At 36.8% G+C, this 18,647-nt stretch overlaps 1 long non-coding RNA gene across 2 annotated transcripts; it reads left to right on the top strand.

Annotated features, from left to right (window-relative positions):
- The first annotated feature begins 5,686 nt into the window (after positions 1 to 5,686).
- LOC111932467 (uncharacterized) lies at positions 5,687 to 18,223 on the top strand. Of its 2 annotated transcripts, none has more exons than XR_002866172.2 (3): positions 5,687 to 5,763; positions 8,785 to 8,900; positions 18,160 to 18,223. It is a non-coding gene; the product is annotated as an uncharacterized LOC111932467 (long non-coding RNA). The 2 variants fall into 2 exon arrangements; XR_002866171.2 differs by lacking the exon at positions 18,160 to 18,223 and adding an exon at positions 10,310 to 10,397.
- Positions 18,224 to 18,647: the final 424 nt, after the last annotated feature.

Below are 18,647 nucleotides of genomic sequence, written 5' to 3'. Positions count from 1 at the left end.
TGGTGATTTTGTGAGTAGGTCAACTTTTGATTTACAGGTAATAGGAAAAAGCCTCATAGGTACAGAGAAAAGCTGAAAATACATGCCCTAAAAAGCTCAAAAACTCCATTAGAAAGAACAGGAAGTTTCTTACAGATCCTACAAGTTACAAGCCAAATTTTGAGGTATTTATTAGTTTTCTAATGTTTTTCAGTGGCTATATTTTCCTGCATAGTCTTCTGCTTCATTTCTGACCCACCTAGACTTATTTGAAAAAAGCAAACTAAAAGTAAGAAAATCACAAATTGAAGTTTCTTTCCTGTCCTACTCTCTTTTCTATTTTTCAGTTTTGATTGCTTCAAATGCAAGCTCATGTGATACTTTTAAACATCCTTCCTAGAACTATTACAATAGCATGTTGTAATGCAAATTACAAATAATTGCCATTTTAATCAGAAACAAACAAGGCAGTCATACTCCCACTTTTTTCCAAAATTAGAAATTTTTTTACAAGTTAAAAACAAACAAACAAAAAACAACAAAAAAATTACTATTATTGCAAGAGGGATCTTGCAATAATAGTAAGTATTTTGCTGTTTCTGCAATGAGAGCAGATACTTTAGGGGATGTTTATTTCACTGGAGAGAAGAGGGTATGTCCTGCCTCGGACTGAAGGACCTGCTGGACTGACCCTGCCAGCTTTCATTTTATGACCTTTACAGAACAGGAGCTCGTGAGTGTTGCAGTAACAAAGTTGCATCAACTGAAACTATGGAACTTTTTTTCACATTCCCCTAGATACAAGGATAAACCAATGACATTGCTTGTTAAAGCCACCAGAATCTTCTTTTTATGTGAGAAATGTTAATTCTCTTTAAAATTATGCTTTACATGCAGATGAGTTTTCACAGCAGAGTTCATTAATGAGGATGCTTTTTTTCTCTTAAAGCAGTTACTGTCAATTACAAAGTTTCTGAAATTACAGCTGACGACAATTTTGCATTTCTATCCCTAAGATTTTATATAACATACGGCTGAAAACTGTTTTGGCAGTCATAAAGAAGGGGTTCAGGTTTCATAATGTCTTTGTAATCGCTGACTATTAAAATCATGATTGTTTTACTCAGAACAAGTCTAGTCACACATACACTGTGTGCATGATTCTGCAAATTCTCCTCTTTGGTACCTTTAGGTCCACCTTCAAGGGGAATAAGTATTGCTTCCAGAGGAGACATGCTCAGCTTTGCAGAAATGCCATCACCTCCATAATGATCCCAAGGCTCAGGCCAGGAATGCCATCCTGCACCCCGGTGCATCACAGCAATAATGGGTTCCACACAACAATTGCTGAGTCTTCAGGCTAAAAGCTACTTATTGCTTTTCTTTCAGCTCATTCCCTTCTTATGCCTGGACCCACATTTGTGCAGAACAGCACCATTTATGTCTGGAGCTCATTCCCCTTTGTTTTATTGCCTGCCTCAATAGCACCTGGGTCATTCTTGGTGCCATGCAAACAAGAAATAATAATGCATCACATTCATTTGCTTTGGTAAAACACACGATCCATTCCCCTCATCCCAGATGCAATGAGGTGTCCCTGAACAGCTGAAATCATGTGGTCTTGGTTAGATAAACTCTATCAAAGACAGCCAATTACTTCAAGATCTATTTGTGGGAAGAATGCTTTTAATCACAGCTTTTAGAAGCCTAAATTATGGTGTTAAATAATAGACACAGACAAAACAATATTGATTGCCCAGGCTGATGCAAAATACATTAATCCATTTGAGAAGCTGAAGGTCATTTTATATTGTTATATATTATATTAAGTCACTTTATTTTTTTCAAAATATTCAGATGTGACCACTTTGATATTTATTACAAAAATAATAAAAGACCTGAAAGAACCTTATGAAGTCCTCTCATTTATGCCCCAGAACTTAATACAAAGTCAAGTATAACTATGCTCTCCATGCAAGATATTTTCCTAACCTATAATTAAAATTCTGCCGTTAAGGGCATTTCACAGCCTCCACAGGTAGCATTTTTTGGTTCTTAAATATCCATATAATTAATATTTACTTGATCTAAATCTTCTTTCCTTAAAACTGAGGTAATTACTGCCTTTTCTGTAGCCTTTTGATTCTTAGAAACTACAAAAACTTCTTCCTCCAACCTCTCTTTTCTGTGCTAAACAAATATAATAACTCTTTCCTGTCAAGCATTTTATAAGTCTTGAATGTACTGTGGGATGTATTGTACATAAATGTATACTTAGGATTCACTCTGAAATTAAAGGAGGGCAATAGTGTGTTTTGAACTTGCTGAAACAAAAGAAATTTTTAATATTCTAATTTTTATTACCTCAGTATGTTATTGACAAATTGTGCAAATAATTGACATTTCTAAGTCAGTACTTTCCAATGGGAAAACAAAGTGCCAGAAGAAAATAAAATCCACAGGACATTTTCTCTACTGGCAACATTTAAAAAGCCCAAGCATATCCTCAGATATAGATTATTTACTAAAATTAGGTATATTTTTTTTTTTTGCAAACATTAGAAGTTTGACCTTGCATCAAGGCAATAATTGATTCAGTCTCATATGTTACCAAAATTGTTTGTAACAACAGTCCTAGATCTTGGTTTCACTAGTGCTAAATCACAGAGCTCTTTCTAAATGAAATTATCTTTTCTTCCCAACCAGCCTCTTACCAAAGACACTATTGCTTACACAAGGTTTATAGGATTTCCTTCAGATTCAAATTTAGTCATATCTTTCACCAAAACAAAAGCTTGCTCCTGAGCAGCTTGCTTTCACAAATCTGAATTCTCACTTAACAGAATTTTACTGAGAAACTTCTGGTCCACTACACCATAAACCATAGTTTTATATATGACCCTCCTTCTTAGTGGAGCCAAAGAGGAAAACAGAAGAACTGTGTAATTTTAGGTGAGTTGGCTCAATGGACAAAAGAAATCTGGAACACTTATTAAAAATTGCTTGTGAGTGCTGGGACAGCAGCAGGGAAGTTAACAGCAGCCACTGTTAAGTGTGTTAAGTCAAGAGCAAGCATCAAATCTGTCCAGCTTCCTTTCAAGACAGACTGTGTGAACAGGAAAGAAGGAATAAGTGTCATGTTCTTTGGTTTTAGTAAAGCTTTTGACAGTTTTGCATGACATTCTCATAGGGAAGCTTCAGAAATAAGATGCAAGTGAAATTACTATGAGACAGATGTAAAATAAGTAGATAACTGACAAAGAACCAAGAGGGACTGCAGGTAACATTGACAAGCAGGATTAGAGTTTGAAATAATCTTGACAGAAGATAAAAGAAGACAGAATTCCAAAGTGAGAAATCCAAGTTGTGTGTGTGGTCAGGGGAGCTGATCTGTGAGAATCCAAGTGCCTGCCCAGGCACACACCCTGCAGGGCAGAGGTAGGGAGATGCTGCGAGCTCCCAGACTGGAGGGGAGCCACCAACAGAGCAAAAGCTCTTTCAGGAGCCACCACAGCAAACAAACCTTTCGAAACACAGCCTGGGATTCCTCTCACCTAACCTGACATGATTAATTGTTAGCTGTCTACACTATTCACACAAATTCTCACAATTTTAAAGATTCTATAGAATAAAATGATGAGTCCTTTCTTTACCTGCAGCAGCAGATGCAGTGGGGCAATCCTCTGTCTCTCTTCCCTAACTCTGAAGACAGTCCTTCAGTTGCTTGGAAATGTATTGCCTGTATCAGTGACAGAAACCCTTTCAATGGTTATTCATGCACGCTCATTTTTATGATCAAGTCCAGAGGAATTAAAAATTTATCACAAAGCTAAGAAAATAAAATTACTATATGTTGTTTGTCTAAGTGGGTCATAAAATCTGACCAAGTGAATTAGACCCCAGATATGAAGTAATTAGGAAAAAAAAAGGATGTCCTGTTTGTCACTAGAAGAGAGCAAGGTATAAAAGAAAGCTTATGTCTCATGTCAGGTTAGGAGACAAAGGCTAAAATTCAAGCTTTTCTTCCAAAGTTTATGTAGCTCCTTTGACCTATTATGTAAAGTGAACCAATTTAAGTGAAAAAGCACTGAAAAATTTAGTACAGGTCAGACTTTCATATCTTTTTTTGTTCCTCTTGTTTGCTATATTTCAGTCATCTCCCTTTTAAATCTGATCTTCTCAAGTGGGTCAGATAAAGTATATATGTTGCACTCGAGTTCCTATGGGCTGATTCAGTGTGACTCTAAATCAACAAGTCTGAGTCACTGCCTATGCAATCCTTTTCAAAATCCCTTTACAGGGCCAGGAAAGTGGCACAGAAAGCTAGAAACTGGATCAGTAAACCCTGCAGGTAGCATCTCTAGCCTCACCTTCTTCTGGGCAGAGACATCCCTTTGTCAGTGTGCTCAGGGGGGAATGTGTGTGGGTCTGATGTTGTTTTCCTGAAGCACAAAAACCCTATGGGCTACGCAAGAGAAGAGCTCTGACTCAGCTTTCCTGTTTATTCTTTTCTAAGTACCTGATTTATTATAGCATGACTTGAACTTGGCTGTCCACTAAGGCAGAAAGCAGGAACAGCTTTAGAGCTGGGACTCAAATACATGATCCCTAGAGAAAAAAAAGTAAAAATGACATCTGAAGAGTGAGGTTCAGCAGGACAATTTTTCATTTCATACCCACTGAGCAGGACTGGCCAGAATATCCCTAATTGCCAACAAACATTCAAACATCCTTGCAACAGGCACTGTGGGCTGCTGGAGCAAGACACCTGAACTGTGTGAGATTCAGTCATATTAACACACTTTTACTTTAGTTTTTGAATAGATTTCCAAGGATTATTTTGCTCCATACTTAATACTCCCAACACAGAAAAAAAAAAAAAAAGTTTAAAAATATCCCTTTTTTATTTTCTTTTTAATGATATCCAGTTTTTCCCTGCTATGGCAATGAATGACTCATATTTTAAAGCATAACCCTACCCTCTTTCTTCATGCTAAGCAATGTCTCTTTCCTTGAACACTGTTCAACACACAGTATCAGTACTCGTTATCATCGGTAAGGCAGCAGGATTTAGCTCATGGTCAAGATACTCTCAAAATATACCAGATCAAAAATCAGTCCCAGCACAGACTGTGGTTTAGTAACATCTGATGTTCTGATCCCTGGAAGTCCCATAAATTGTCAGGTCATATAGTTTGGCTAAAAAATTATTAAAGAGTGACTCTAAACCACAAATGATGCCCAGCAGTTCCACAGTCATTTTCAGCTGCTGAAAAAGCTGCCTGTTAATGACAGTTGTTTTACTCACCTGCATTTGAATGAAAACCTCACACAGTAAAAGAAAACAAATTTTAAAAACTATAAAACCTATACTGCGTTATTTCCTTCAGAAAACTCTGGAGTTTCAATGTTTGCTGACGCTTTACATTTAATCGAATAGAATTCAGCCATAGAAAAGATGAAAAATTTTGTAAGCTGTGTTGACATTTTGCAGTTGGTGGGAAGGATACTTCAATAAAATCAGATTCGAGCACTGGAAATCAATAAAGAATGTGAGCAGAATGAGAATTCTACATTGCAGAGAAGTACCTCTGATTTCTATTGAAAGTGGAAGAGAGATCATTATTCTGAGCATGATACTGTTATACTGCAAATTCATCCACCATGGGCTCCTCAAGGTGGCCTCTGACTTGCTTTGAATTTGTGCAGGTAAAAGATTTCACTGCAAGGACCAAATGAATGTCACAGAAGACCTCACAAGTACAGAGTGGAAAGATTTTGTAGGTAAGTAAAAAATAGTGAGAGAAAGTAGAAGTAGCTTTAAAAAACCTTTCCATTACTTGGTACAAAAGCGCAGAATACATTTCTCAAAGCAAGAAAAGTCTTGCTGTCTCAGTAGGGCAGCTGGACATAGTCACAATACCCAGGCAAAAGTATCTTCTCAAGCCTTCTGTACCCTAATAAAGTTTTGTGATATCCGTGGATATCACAGAGGAAGTGTCACAGTTTCACAGCTCCTAACAATTCCTATTGAGAAACCTTCATGCAACACCAGAGCAAAAACTTCTGCTCTCCTTGCAGGGCACAGAGAGGATAACAGCTGTTTCTGCTGGGATAAAATTAAAAGAGGAAAAGAAATTAGAGGTATATTTTAGTGAAACAGTAATTGAAATAGGAATAATAGAAATGTCTCTCCTAATGGACTATGTAAGAAGGAACAGTTTTCCTTGCAACCCTAGGTTTCTGATATATGTGAATATTGCAAAAGGAACTTCATCCTTTTGTACTCCTTTCAAAGCTGGACTGTATTTGAGGTGTCAAGTTTTTTTCTGTGAGCATTTAAATTCCAATAACAGAACAAAATTCTATCTATTTGGAATAATAAATTTCTGAACCATACATTAAATACTGAGTTTGGAAGTACAGATAAACTAAAAATATGGACCCAAGGACTGTCAAGATCTCCCTTTATTTCAACCATGCAAGAGCTTGCATGTGAACCATGATATTTCACTCTTTTACCTAAACAAAAAGCTTCCCAGTGATATTCAATTGCCATTTAATGCACTGAATGACCAAAGACCAGACAGTGGTATCATGCAGTGATAGTATGAAAAAGTAAGAACTCAATCAATAAAACAGAAAAAAAGGTGTGCTGTAAACTGTTGTTTTTTCCATGAAGCTTTTGAAGAGCTTTTATCACTGAAATGCAACCTTTGACCTTTGTGTCTTTGCTGCCCATGTTTCAAGGCACAAAGTATCACTACAAACATCAACACTGAGCTCATTTTCAGCAAAGCACACATCTGTTTCTGGGAGCAAACTTAAGCCACCAATACTTTGGCCTTGTCCAAAACTGTCTCACCTTCTCAGCAGAACAGTAGTGATTATTCCCTAATTCCACTATACCCTTAGGAGTTTATTAACTCACTAGCAGATCGAATGACTCTCTACAAAGGAAGCCCCCAAAACTGCCTGATGTATGAATTCCTATTTTCCCTGTGAAGTTTAAAGTGTCAGGTCTGACAGAGCCATGCCAGTGACTTTGTGGTGATAATGGTCTCCAGCATATGAGCTTCTTAATCCCAGGCTCATACACCAAACAGCAGTTAAATGGTGTTTCTTGTAAATATAGTAGTACATAATATTCTTCCAATGACTAACAAGGGGCTTAAAATGTAAGAAGGGTTATTCAGTTTTCACTGCAGTGGAATCTAGCCAGTACCAAAATAACTGTATTAAACTTTCCTTGCTGAAATTTCACTCTCTTTAAAACAGTCTCACATAAGCTCTGAAAACAATCCATTGAAACATGGGCCATGACCCAGCATCATGCACTCTCCTCCACTTCTATTATATGTCCAGCTTACATCAGTGAAAATACTGTAAGTTTTACACCAGTCATTTATAAAATACACACCACTTGGTAATACTTGACTGAGTCAGATTCTTCTGACTCTGAATTTTTGTACAAGTTCACATAGACCTTACTAACTAAAACAGTTCTGGATTTCTAGAGGTTCAGCTGAGAGCTAAATTTGACCAAAGTCTCAGCAGGACTCTTAGCAGAATTGCACCTTTTCTAGATATAGAATCGAGAACAAATGCGTTAGAACATAATCGTGTAGATGAAAAAAAATCCTTCAAAATTAAGCAAATATTGTAGTATTTTCTTTATACCCACTATAAATCATGGATACTTCAGATCTCTTAAAAAAGATTGGATAGATTCAAATCTGCTAACCGCTCATCAGATACCATTCTTACCATATTGTTGTTCTCAAAGGACCTGTCAAATGATTCTTAGAGAATATTTTCTGAAGCCAAATTTACCTCAGGGATTATAGTTTTCTGTCAACACATTATATAATTTGTTTTCAGAACTGTTCTATTCAAGGGCAGAACCAGAGCATATGCTGTAGCATACCTCCCCCATGTACTGCTCTACTGCTCCTTCCAGTTGGTGGCTTTCACAGAAATTAATTTAGCAAGTATATAGTAAAAATCTGGACAAAATAAGATTTTACTGGATTATAGCCAAATATCTAGATATAGCACTGCTTTATCCCTATTCAGTAACTAACACATACTTGACAACCAATCTGATATCTTCTCCTGTCTAGAATTTATGAAGGCCAAACCTTTAAAAGTTTTTGCATGTGAAATATCTGACATCTGCCCGATTCTTGCCCCCAAAAACATTTCTTAGTATTACAGTTACTACAACCCATCTGGTAGTTTATCTAAAAAGAAGAAAAAGACCTTTATAATTGCAGTGTTTTGGTTTTTTACTTACATTCTAGCAAATTACTATGCAAGTATTACATTGCAAATGGACACATCTTGAAATTCAGATACCTAACACCTGAAAATATGGCTCTTTTTTAGTTTGTTCATTTTTTTTTAAACCCTCTCCTTACATGGAAAATATCTCTAAAGATCAGGCCCATCTCAAATGCTAATTTAGTCACATTTTCTTTAATAGGTCAGCTAGTCATCCGATAGCTCCAGCCCAAGAAATTAAAATCTGAAACGCTATCATATTATGGTTTCCCCTTACTACTGCCTCTCTGGATTCTTTCCCTTCTCCTTTTACTCCTTCACAGAACCAATTCTATTTGTCTCCAAATGTCAGTGGTGGTTCCACCAGGGTTTTTATGTCTTCAGCCTTTATTCCTGCTGATTTGATCACAAGTGCTAGTTTAGCTATTCTCTCGATACTGACAGTCCAAAGCCAGGGATATTAGGGGTCAGCAGTACAAAAGACAACCTCAAATCTTAATCACTGAAGTCTTTCTCAACCAGGTTCTAGCTATCAGATGAACTCCCATGGGAAATTCAAACTGAGAAGGTACAACAAGATCAACAAACAATGCTGACTTGCATAAGAACTGGAAAAACCACAACAAAACCCATGAAAAGTTTCCATATTGTAACAAGTTACAACATAGTGCAACTTACCACATGACAGATTTCTGTTCTCTTTAATTTCCCTTTTGTTATGTCATCACTGCATATCCCTATAAAGTCAAAATACAGAAAACTATTTTGGAAAATGTAGTATGGTTCTGGTGGGACTCACTATCCTTTAGAAAAGAGCCACCCTCTTTCTAGGCTCACTGCATTCTCCATGTAGCTTTGGACAGAGTTTGGTGCTCTCAGTTTCTGGTTACTCTGACACCCTTTTCTTCAGGCTTGCATCCAGTCTACACAGCCAGAATTCCCCTGTGAAAATAATTCCATGTCTGGCACTGTACCCATTGCTCTTTGCACAGTAACACGTCTCTCTAGTCAGACATGCATTTGAAAACAACATATCTGTCAAGGCTGTGTAATTAATTTAGTGCTTGAACTCTATTAAGTGCTGTATGTGATATCATTATATAATGCATGTAACACAGCAAGTTTAATTTCCAGTCCAGGGCACATCACTTAGTACAACAGAAACCTTGGTGCATGTCATGGTGTGTCCTGATTAACTTATCCTCAGTTACCTGCTTCCATTCCTCCCTCAGTTTCCATGAGAAATATACAGATAAAATATAAAGATACAAAGCTCTAATTCTTGTACCTCAGTCCTAACTATCAGAGTACTTTTCTTCCTAAACAGCCAGTTTCCAGTTTGCAATGGTGATGTATCATTTGAAAAACATGCCAACATTTTCAGACTACTATGGGGACATTTGCTGTCACATAATTTCTTTAGTCTAAACTCTATCTCTTCTTCTTTGAGAAGATTCTTCCATATCAAGCATCCCACAAGGTGTCCCAGGTCATCAGGGCCTCAGCCCTGGGGCCCTCCTCATGGGAACAGGTTGACATGGGCCCCTGCTGCACACAGGGAGCCAGGGGGTTCCAATAATCTCAAAAACTCTTCCCATTGCATTCCATCATACTTAAATGTTCATGTCATAATAGTAATAGGAAAACATGACCAGTCACAACTGAGTGAATGCACTCTGAACTGCCTTTTTGTAGTTTGAGCCTGTCACAATGCTGGTTTCTAACATGGAGGTGAGCATGAAGATTGTTTTCCATCCCAACCAGAAACTTGTTTTGTCTTGCATGACTTTTTAGTCCCATTATAACAGCTTGTTTATAAACCACTGGGCATTTGTGATTACTGGGATTTCACTTGAGTTTTTCTGTGAAGGAGTCCTTCCTTTGAGATAACAGGATGCTCAAAAAGAAGCTAAATCTCTGCAGCTCAATAGGTGCAGCAGAGAGCTCTTCTCTCTCTGTTCTGCTTTACCTTTGCATTTTGAACCACACAGTGTGAAGCAGATTTAATTACCAGCTTACATGTCACCTTCTTGGATTTCTTTTACAGAAGGAGAAAGGTTGGAGGACAGCTGCCCTTGCAAATCCACAAGGGAAAAGAAAGGCAATCTTTTGGTTCATTTTTTTGGAAATTAAACTGTAGTAACTCTTAACATTTTTGTTTTCTTTTTTTCCCCTTAAAAACATATGAAATTTATTTGGCCATAATATGAAAAAACTTCACTCATGTCATATGTGCCATGTATTTTATTTATTTAGTTAGTAAAAAAATAAATAAATTAGCCATGCTTTAAGTGTTAGGAAGGAAAACCAGAACGAAGTCTTGGAGAATTTTGAAAATATTGTTATGCTCACAAAGATCATTATCACACCCTTTTTCAGATCCTTAACCAAAGGTTCCATTGATTGAGCACACAGAAAACTTGCTTCCATCATTTATGCACCCACATTACCATTTTTTACTAATTCTTTATTCCACAATTTCGTGTGTCTGCCATGGTTAGATGATGCTAATGAAACCCAAACCTGAACATGTATAAAGCACTATTTCTGGTTCTCACATCCCCTTAGGGGTAATTCTGATCAGAGTGAATTAAAAAATAATGATTTGCATTATTACAACATTTTTCATAAAAAGTGAAAAGCAGACCACAACAAAACATGCCAACCCTTTAATGCCAAATTCTAACATGAAAACATTTTGCACTGATCTGTTGTTCACTAATACTGGTTAGAGTTCCAGTCACACTGCCAAGTTTCCCTCGGTAACACATTTTTATTATCCTTTTATTTCTAGGATAATTTTTAGTGCTTGATGTGGGGGGTTTTCTTCATTCTTTTCTCTGGATTTATGTGCAAGAGCAAAATCCTTTACAGACCAATTCTTGTTTTAGTTTTTCATATTCTGACGTAGGGAGATTGTACCTGAGTCTTATTTTGTAGTTTGAGGTGAAAAGAAGTTAATTCACGTCTTGCTTTTTAACTTTAATCATTAAATCCATTTACACTATAAGTGTTTCATCATCTAAGACCTTTTTTAAAATAGCTATTTTTTGCCAATTTCCTCACATCTCTTACTCTGCTTATTTTTGTATATTTAAATCTGCAGAGTCATGCATTGGTTATTGCCATATCCATCAATCTCAGAATTCACAGGACCTCTGGGAGTGTTACTTATTTATTCCACACAGATTTGTTTTCAGGTCATACTGAGAATTCTTATCAATAGTGCTAGGAGATTCAAGGCAATTCCACGGAAGTGGCATAAACATGATATGCCAAAAATGGGGTTGGCTTTATAAACATTCTGAGGCTGACTTGTACACATTTCACAGTTTGAAGAATTTATAATTTTCAATTTTCTTCTGCCAACATGAATTTTCAATGGTGGGATTATGTCTTTGAACCAAAAAAAGACTTTCAGAAGAATACAAAACATCCAGAAAAAACTTTCAGAAGAATACAAAACATCCAGAAAAGTCAGTGTGAAAGAGGCATGAGGGAGGCTGGGCGCTGGAACAGGCTCCTCTGGGAGGTGGCCAAGCCTTTTGGTGCTCAGCAACTTCAGAAAATGCTCTCAGATGTTTAACACATGGCCCTGTGTGGACTCCATGAGTCTCACGTGTACCTTAAAACTGAGGATATTCTTCTCTTCTGTGAAAGCTGCTTTGGGCTTTTTATGCAAATAAAGTCACATAAACAGTGTCCAAATCCTGATGACTCATCAGATTACACAAACCAGAGAAGGTCAGAACACAAAAAAAAAAAAACCCCAAAAATAAAAACCTTACCAAGAGAGAAAGTGTTCAAAAACACCCCCAAAAAATCATTAAGCCACACCAAAGTGGAAATTACTAGTTGGGGGATTTTCATAAATTATTAAATAGCAAACCTCCAAATAACCTAGTTAAGCGCTGTTCCTGGCAGAGGTACCTCAGCGTGTTCAAAAGATGCAGTCCTAAGTGGCTACCAACATATGGTGATGTTTTTGTTGGGTTGTTTGGTTTGGGGTTTTTTTTAATCCTTTCTTAAGAGTTTTGTTTCCTGTTTCAAATTCAGCTCACTATTTTAAATTCAGCTTACAATTTTGGGATAGGAGCCCATTGATTAGGCTCAGCTAGGAAGTTTTTTGTCATGTATAAACAGCAAGACTAGACAAAAAATAGCAATGACATAAATGTGACATATGACACAAGTTGGATCAAATTAAGAATATGATAAAAATAGCTGTATAGCTGACAAATTGCCCTGAGATAGAGGGGAAATAGGCCATCCAAGACGAGCCTAGGGATAAGCAGGAAAGGAAAGAGAGAAACTAATTGATTTCTTAGACCCTCTCTTTTCATGTCCAGTATTTTTAATTCAGAATTTTCCAAAGAAACAAATTCTGAAAATGGGCTTCCTGTTGCCAATCACAGTTATTTTACACAATTAACAGTTATGTTATTATATTTAAATAAACTATGCAGATTGAAGCTAGTCAGAATAGCACAGGATTCCTAGAGTTGTAAACTTGCAATGTTGGATTTCTCCAATGCCAAATTTGGGGATTGATGACTTTGGAACAGGGGAAAAAAAATGAAAAAAAAAACCAAATACCCTCAGAATTAATATTTTGAAGGCAAATGAAAGCATTATCAAATGTGAAAGAGTTAGTTTTAACAAACTTCTTAAGCTCCTTGAATTTTCTTTTATTTAATTCTCTTGAGAGCTATGAACAGAAGCCAAAAAATGCCCTATAGAATTAAAGGATAGGATTAGTTAGGAATGACTTGAAACAGTTAAAATTCTATTCTAGACTTGGGGAAGGAATTTGTGAATGTATATGCATATGGTGGAGAACTATTTAACAGGTGTACTTGCTTATACATCTATACAGATGAAGAACCTTGAAAAACTTCCTGAAAAAATCTTTGCCATGTTTGAGAAAGGAAAAAACGGCACAACATTCTGCATTTGGCATACCTCAAAGTCTCTTTGAATGCAATTGCTCATCATCTTTCTAAGACATGGTTTTCAGTAAAGGAAAAGCAATCCTTCACAGTAACTACTTGCAACTTTCTGGAAGCCCCAACTTAGAGGTTCTCTGGGAGCTATGTGGTACTGCCAGAAATTCTAACAGTCTGGCAAGAAAACCTAATTAGAGCAGTATTGCAGTAGATCATAGTGCTATAGTTTGATTTGGCCAACAACATAGTTTATGAAGGGAAGAATTCTAAATGGATCTGGAGGGGACTAAGCAACAACTTTTTGTTTAGATTTTAAAAGGGTAGGTGTAAAAATATAAATCTTGTGATAAGTACTCTTGAAAAGCAATACCCTATAGCAAAAACTTAGAATATCCATAGAATTTTACTTTGAAAAAATAGTTCTCATTATTAATAGCATGGTCTATATCTAATGATCATCAAGCTTTTGTATTCATTGCTTTAGAGAATTTTAAAACAGATTATGTGGTCTATGCCTTGTAACAGTTTCTGCATAATGTCCTTGTTCTGCAGGGAATTTCATTAGCATGCGCCCTGATCTCGTCCTCCAAACCCTCATTGCTTTAGACAAGCATGGATTTAATTGAGAGAAAAGCAAGCTGTGACTGTGGCTCAGGTGTGAAGGCTGTTTCCCTCAGCAAATTAAATCCGATGTAATGACTGAGCTTTCTTTTCCTCACTGTCCATTTATGAGAGATTTAATACTGCATATTAATTATTTTGTTGGGCTATCTTACTATGATATTGTTTTCCCCATCATTTTGTGGGAGATTGATGCACAGATCAAATTGACTGTTTAATGTACTGTGGGGAAGATTAACACCTTGAGGATGGATCACAAGGTTATTACAAGTCACCAATTTTCATGTGAATTCTACCTTAAACCTTGGCAAAAAATGGTAGTCCCTGCTGACAGCATGCTGTGTATGGCTGAGCCCCACAGGCCTTGCACCAAAGGGTTCTGCAGAAAAGTCTGACAATCTCTCCATGCCAGTGGGGAGCTCTCAAAGTGACATCTACTCCTACTCTAGCATCCAACAACTCATCCCTATCTGTCAGTAGTACCAAAGCAAACATTCAGGGAATATTCAATTCATGGTACTATATTCACAGTATATAATTAATACTAGAATAAACTAAACAGGTACAAACCACTTTCCCCACTCTGAAAAACTGAGAAAGGATGCTGCCCCCCTTGGAGATATTCCTCCAGCAGAAATAATGTGAAAAACCTGAAAAAGAGGGGAACACTTCCTGTATGGAAAGTGTGTCAGCAGCATAGAATCTGAGCTGGGCCTGATCTACCCGAGATGTAAATGAAAGAGGTAAATATCTCTAATTTACCATGTGATGAGTATATTCCATGCTTGCACGCATGCACACCTACACCAAATTCATGAATCTAAAAGTTAGACCACTATTTCTCACTTCTAGTCACAGGGAGGGAAGCAATATAACCTCTCTGCTGGGAACGCAAGCAGTAGCTAAGCCTGCATGCAAATCCTGTTTATCACTATTGCCATCAAGTTTATGGGCACATAAATTTCCTTTCATAATACTTTTTCATCAAAGATCAATAAGCAGCCAGTAGCAAATCACCTAAAAAGAATGAATTTTTATAATTGACTTGCTGTATTACATCCAGGAAATCATTCTAAAGTTTCCTATACAGCATGAAAAGTCTCAGTTCTAAGGAATTTAGTAAATGACAGGAACTTAAAGAAAATCAGCTGTAGCAAATCTACTGAACCTTTTATCCTGAGGATTGAACCCAACATATTATTTTTATTTTAAGATCTTCAGTCCATGGATCATATTGTTAAGCATATTAGAGAAAATTAGATAGAACCAGCCATTGATAATTATAATTTAAATGGATTTATAATGCTATAAAGTTATACTCCAGCCTAGAGATTTGCACTAAAACGATAAGGAAAAGAGAAATTCATTAACTAGTCTACCATCTACTCCCATGGAGTCATAGCATCTAGAAAATTTTGCCACCCACTGTATCATAAACTTACAGTCCAAAGGAACTAATGCTAGCCAGTATCTGGAGAAAGCAGCTCCTATTCTGTCCTGTATGCTCACTTAGCATCAACCATTAATAAACAGCCAGAAGTGTCAGAAATACTGCTACATGTTTCATGGCCTTTGTGAAGAAATAGAGTCCTATAAAAAGAGGTGGGATTAAAAAGCACTAAGATCTAGAGGGAAAGGGACTGGAAGCTTGGAAAAGCCCCAGGCTGAGTTGCTCCAAGCCAGGTCCCTGTAAAACTGCTCTGACCTGAGCTGCTCAGAGAATAACCTGCACTGGGCACAGATGTGCTGTTAAAGATGGAGGCTCAGATGTACCCAGACAGTTTTAGTGCAAGTCTTCTAGTTCTTTCTTTTGCATGGTCTAAATTTAAACTGAAATTTAAAAGTTTACATATTTCTGCTCCAGAAACCTGTAGTAAAATAGAAGTCTTCCAATGGAGACAGAATCAAAATGCTAATTAAGTTAATATATCCAGAATATCAAATAAAATAATGTATCTTTTCTTCCAAGTCAACACTAAGAAATAAATACAAACTTCACAGTCTTAAGTGCCTGAAATCTGATCATAACCAGAAAGATTGTTGAACTCAACTGTGTTTCTTCCCCATCCCCACTTCCTAACATCTCCACTGCTCTCTCCATTTCCCATTTTCTACATGCATTCTGTATTTGCTATTTTGTAATTCAGTTCTTCTTTTGTAATTCAGTCCTTTAGAAACAAGGAAAAAAGAGGTTTTTTCCCTCAAAAATAAATTTAGAAATAGAACTCTTTTGGTACTTGATTTTCCCCATTTTCCTCAATTCCAAAACAGTGTTTGTACCCATCAAATGACACATTCCTAAGAAGCTTAGCAAGAGCTGCAGCCCTGACTGACCTCAGTGAATGAAATCCTCAATGAATAGAACTGTTCTGAAAAAAAAAAAAAAGTTTAAACCAGCCAAACCACAAAAAATCTCAACACCCTGACAAACCAACAATAAAAAGCCCTACAAGCTAACAACCAAAACACCCACAGCAACTTAGACTCCACTGGCTGTGGGGCAGCAGCAGCCATATTAATCTGGCATTCCTTCATAAAAACTGACTAATTCACCTGCTAATAGAAGTGTCTCAGCACATGGCTTTCTATAGGAAAGACCAATTTGTTTTACCTAAAAATATACTGTTATGTTTTTGGCAAACTTGCAATGAGTTCCTTATAACACCACAATATTCTTGCACATTACAGGAAAGTGCTCCTCCTCTCAGATTGATCCCTAAACTATGCAAAAGACTGTTCATAGTCCTACTAACAAGAACAGCACAGAAGTTGGCTGGAGTGACCTTAACCTTGCACCTCCATTATTTAGAATTCTCTAGTTTCATTGATATTCAGCCTTGATAGTGCATTGGACTGCATTTTAAATTTTGTGAGAATAATGTAGGGCTTTATAAATATATTTTTATATATATAAATACACAAAAAATTACACACTATATCAACAAAACTGTATATTCTTTTAATGCAATGCCCTACATCTTTAAATTACTAGTGTGCTCTCAAACTTCTTAGCACTTTAACAAGAAATTCTGGATGGGAATAATAGAAATTGCAAAACAAGAGATCAGATACTTCGTCTTTGAGATTTCCTGTAAAGCCCCAAATGACTGAAATGAAGGACAGCAGAAGAAACTAAAGACAAGGAAAGCAGGGAAGGCCTGTTGAATCAATAATAGACTGTTTCACTCAGAAGTACTCTGAAGAGACTGCTCTTGGGTCATGAGCCTGGGCAGGTTTTTGAACACCCTACTCTTCGGAGAATTTAGCCTTTTGGCTTTTCCTGTTCTGTGTAAAAGTTATCTTGCTGCCAAGACTGTAAGATGGTATCTCAATCAATATCTGCTTTAAATATTTCTGGCAGGCACTCTGCTCTGGTTGACAACAATCTATTTTTTTGTGTGTGTGCTAATTTTTGCCATAATTTTCTTGCTACTGAATGTTTCACAGGCATGAAAGGTTAGTATTCTAGTATGAGGCTCTTAAAAAAATTTCCAAAACATTTTCATAGCATCTAGAAATTACTTAGGAACAACTTACTTTTCTTATCAGTAAGAATCACCTTTACAAATGCAGCTTTTATTTACATATAAAACGTAATAACCTGTTTTACCATAAATAAAACCCTTTTGAGAAATAAAAGAACTATTTATTACTGACAGCCCAGACAGATATCCATCTTTGTTCAGGCTGTAAAATTTAGTCTCAAATAGTTAAAGGTTTAATTTCTTCTTTTCCCCAAAGAACACCTCTGTACTTACAGAAAGCAAAGGGAGGTATTAAACAAGTCCATATTCCACCTTTACTGTTCATCTGGAAGAGGTAGATGACAACAAAAGTTTGTGTAATTCCTCCTGGATTAATTCATGGATGAGGAAGTCCAATGGTCTTTTGCTAATCCCAGGAACATAGCCAGCATCAATATTTTATTGTTTTTATTATTTTAAAATATGTCTCCTATTAAATGCACTTATTTTGACTCGTATCTTCAGATAGCTGGAAAGCTTTGGGTCATGACTTACTAATGCATTTAAATGGGTGAATCCTAAGATATTCAGCATGACTGTTTAAACATCCTTAAAATGATGCATATACTTTCCTGTACCAGAAGGCTTTCCAGCATTTGTTCCTCGGTGCTCTTTACAGATCAAGGTCCTCTTTTGCAATATTTTCAAGTAACTGTAAAGCAGTTATCAATGAAGACTCATTTAAATTGGCACATTTTATGTTAATAGCTAATGTGGGATGCATAAATACTTACATCTACATATATATTCTCAATCTATTCCCCCTTTTTTTTTGTCAATATTATTTCTGGATGCCATTTTCACAGCAGAGGACTGCTGAGCTACAAGAAAATGAAGGGTACAAGGAATGACTGCAGGAAAAATGAGGGTAAGTGGCTAAAACGGGGCTACTGTGAGCATTTGCAGGTTTAATATAGCTAGTAGCACTTCAAAAAACATTTGTCAGTATTTGAAGCTTAGCGTGCTGCCCGTCCTGTGCTGTCCAAGGAAAGCAAGCTGCTCCAGGGACTCTGGGACCAGCCATTTATTTTAGGCCACAGTCAACCACTTCCTCCAAAAACACCCTTTCTGCTGAGTTACAGCCTTGGTTTAAAACTTCAGTCACAAAAGTATCTGAGTAGAAATCACATTTACATATTTAAGAAGGGATCAAAGGAGGACGGTTTTCTTGAAGGCACAGAGGACTTAGGTTTTGCTGGTTTATTGCACTTCATTACCACTGAAAATTGAGCTTCTTCACCCTGTTTTGGGACCTGTAGAAACAACCCAGAACCACAGGCAGCTGGGATTTCTC

This window comes from Cyanistes caeruleus, chromosome 9, assembly GCF_971803275.1.
Source record: "Cyanistes caeruleus chromosome 9, bCyaCae1.hap1.1, whole genome shotgun sequence".
Classification (NCBI taxonomy): domain Eukaryota; kingdom Metazoa; phylum Chordata; class Aves; order Passeriformes; family Paridae; genus Cyanistes; species Cyanistes caeruleus.
This window is presented reverse-complemented; position numbering and strand designations above follow the sequence as displayed.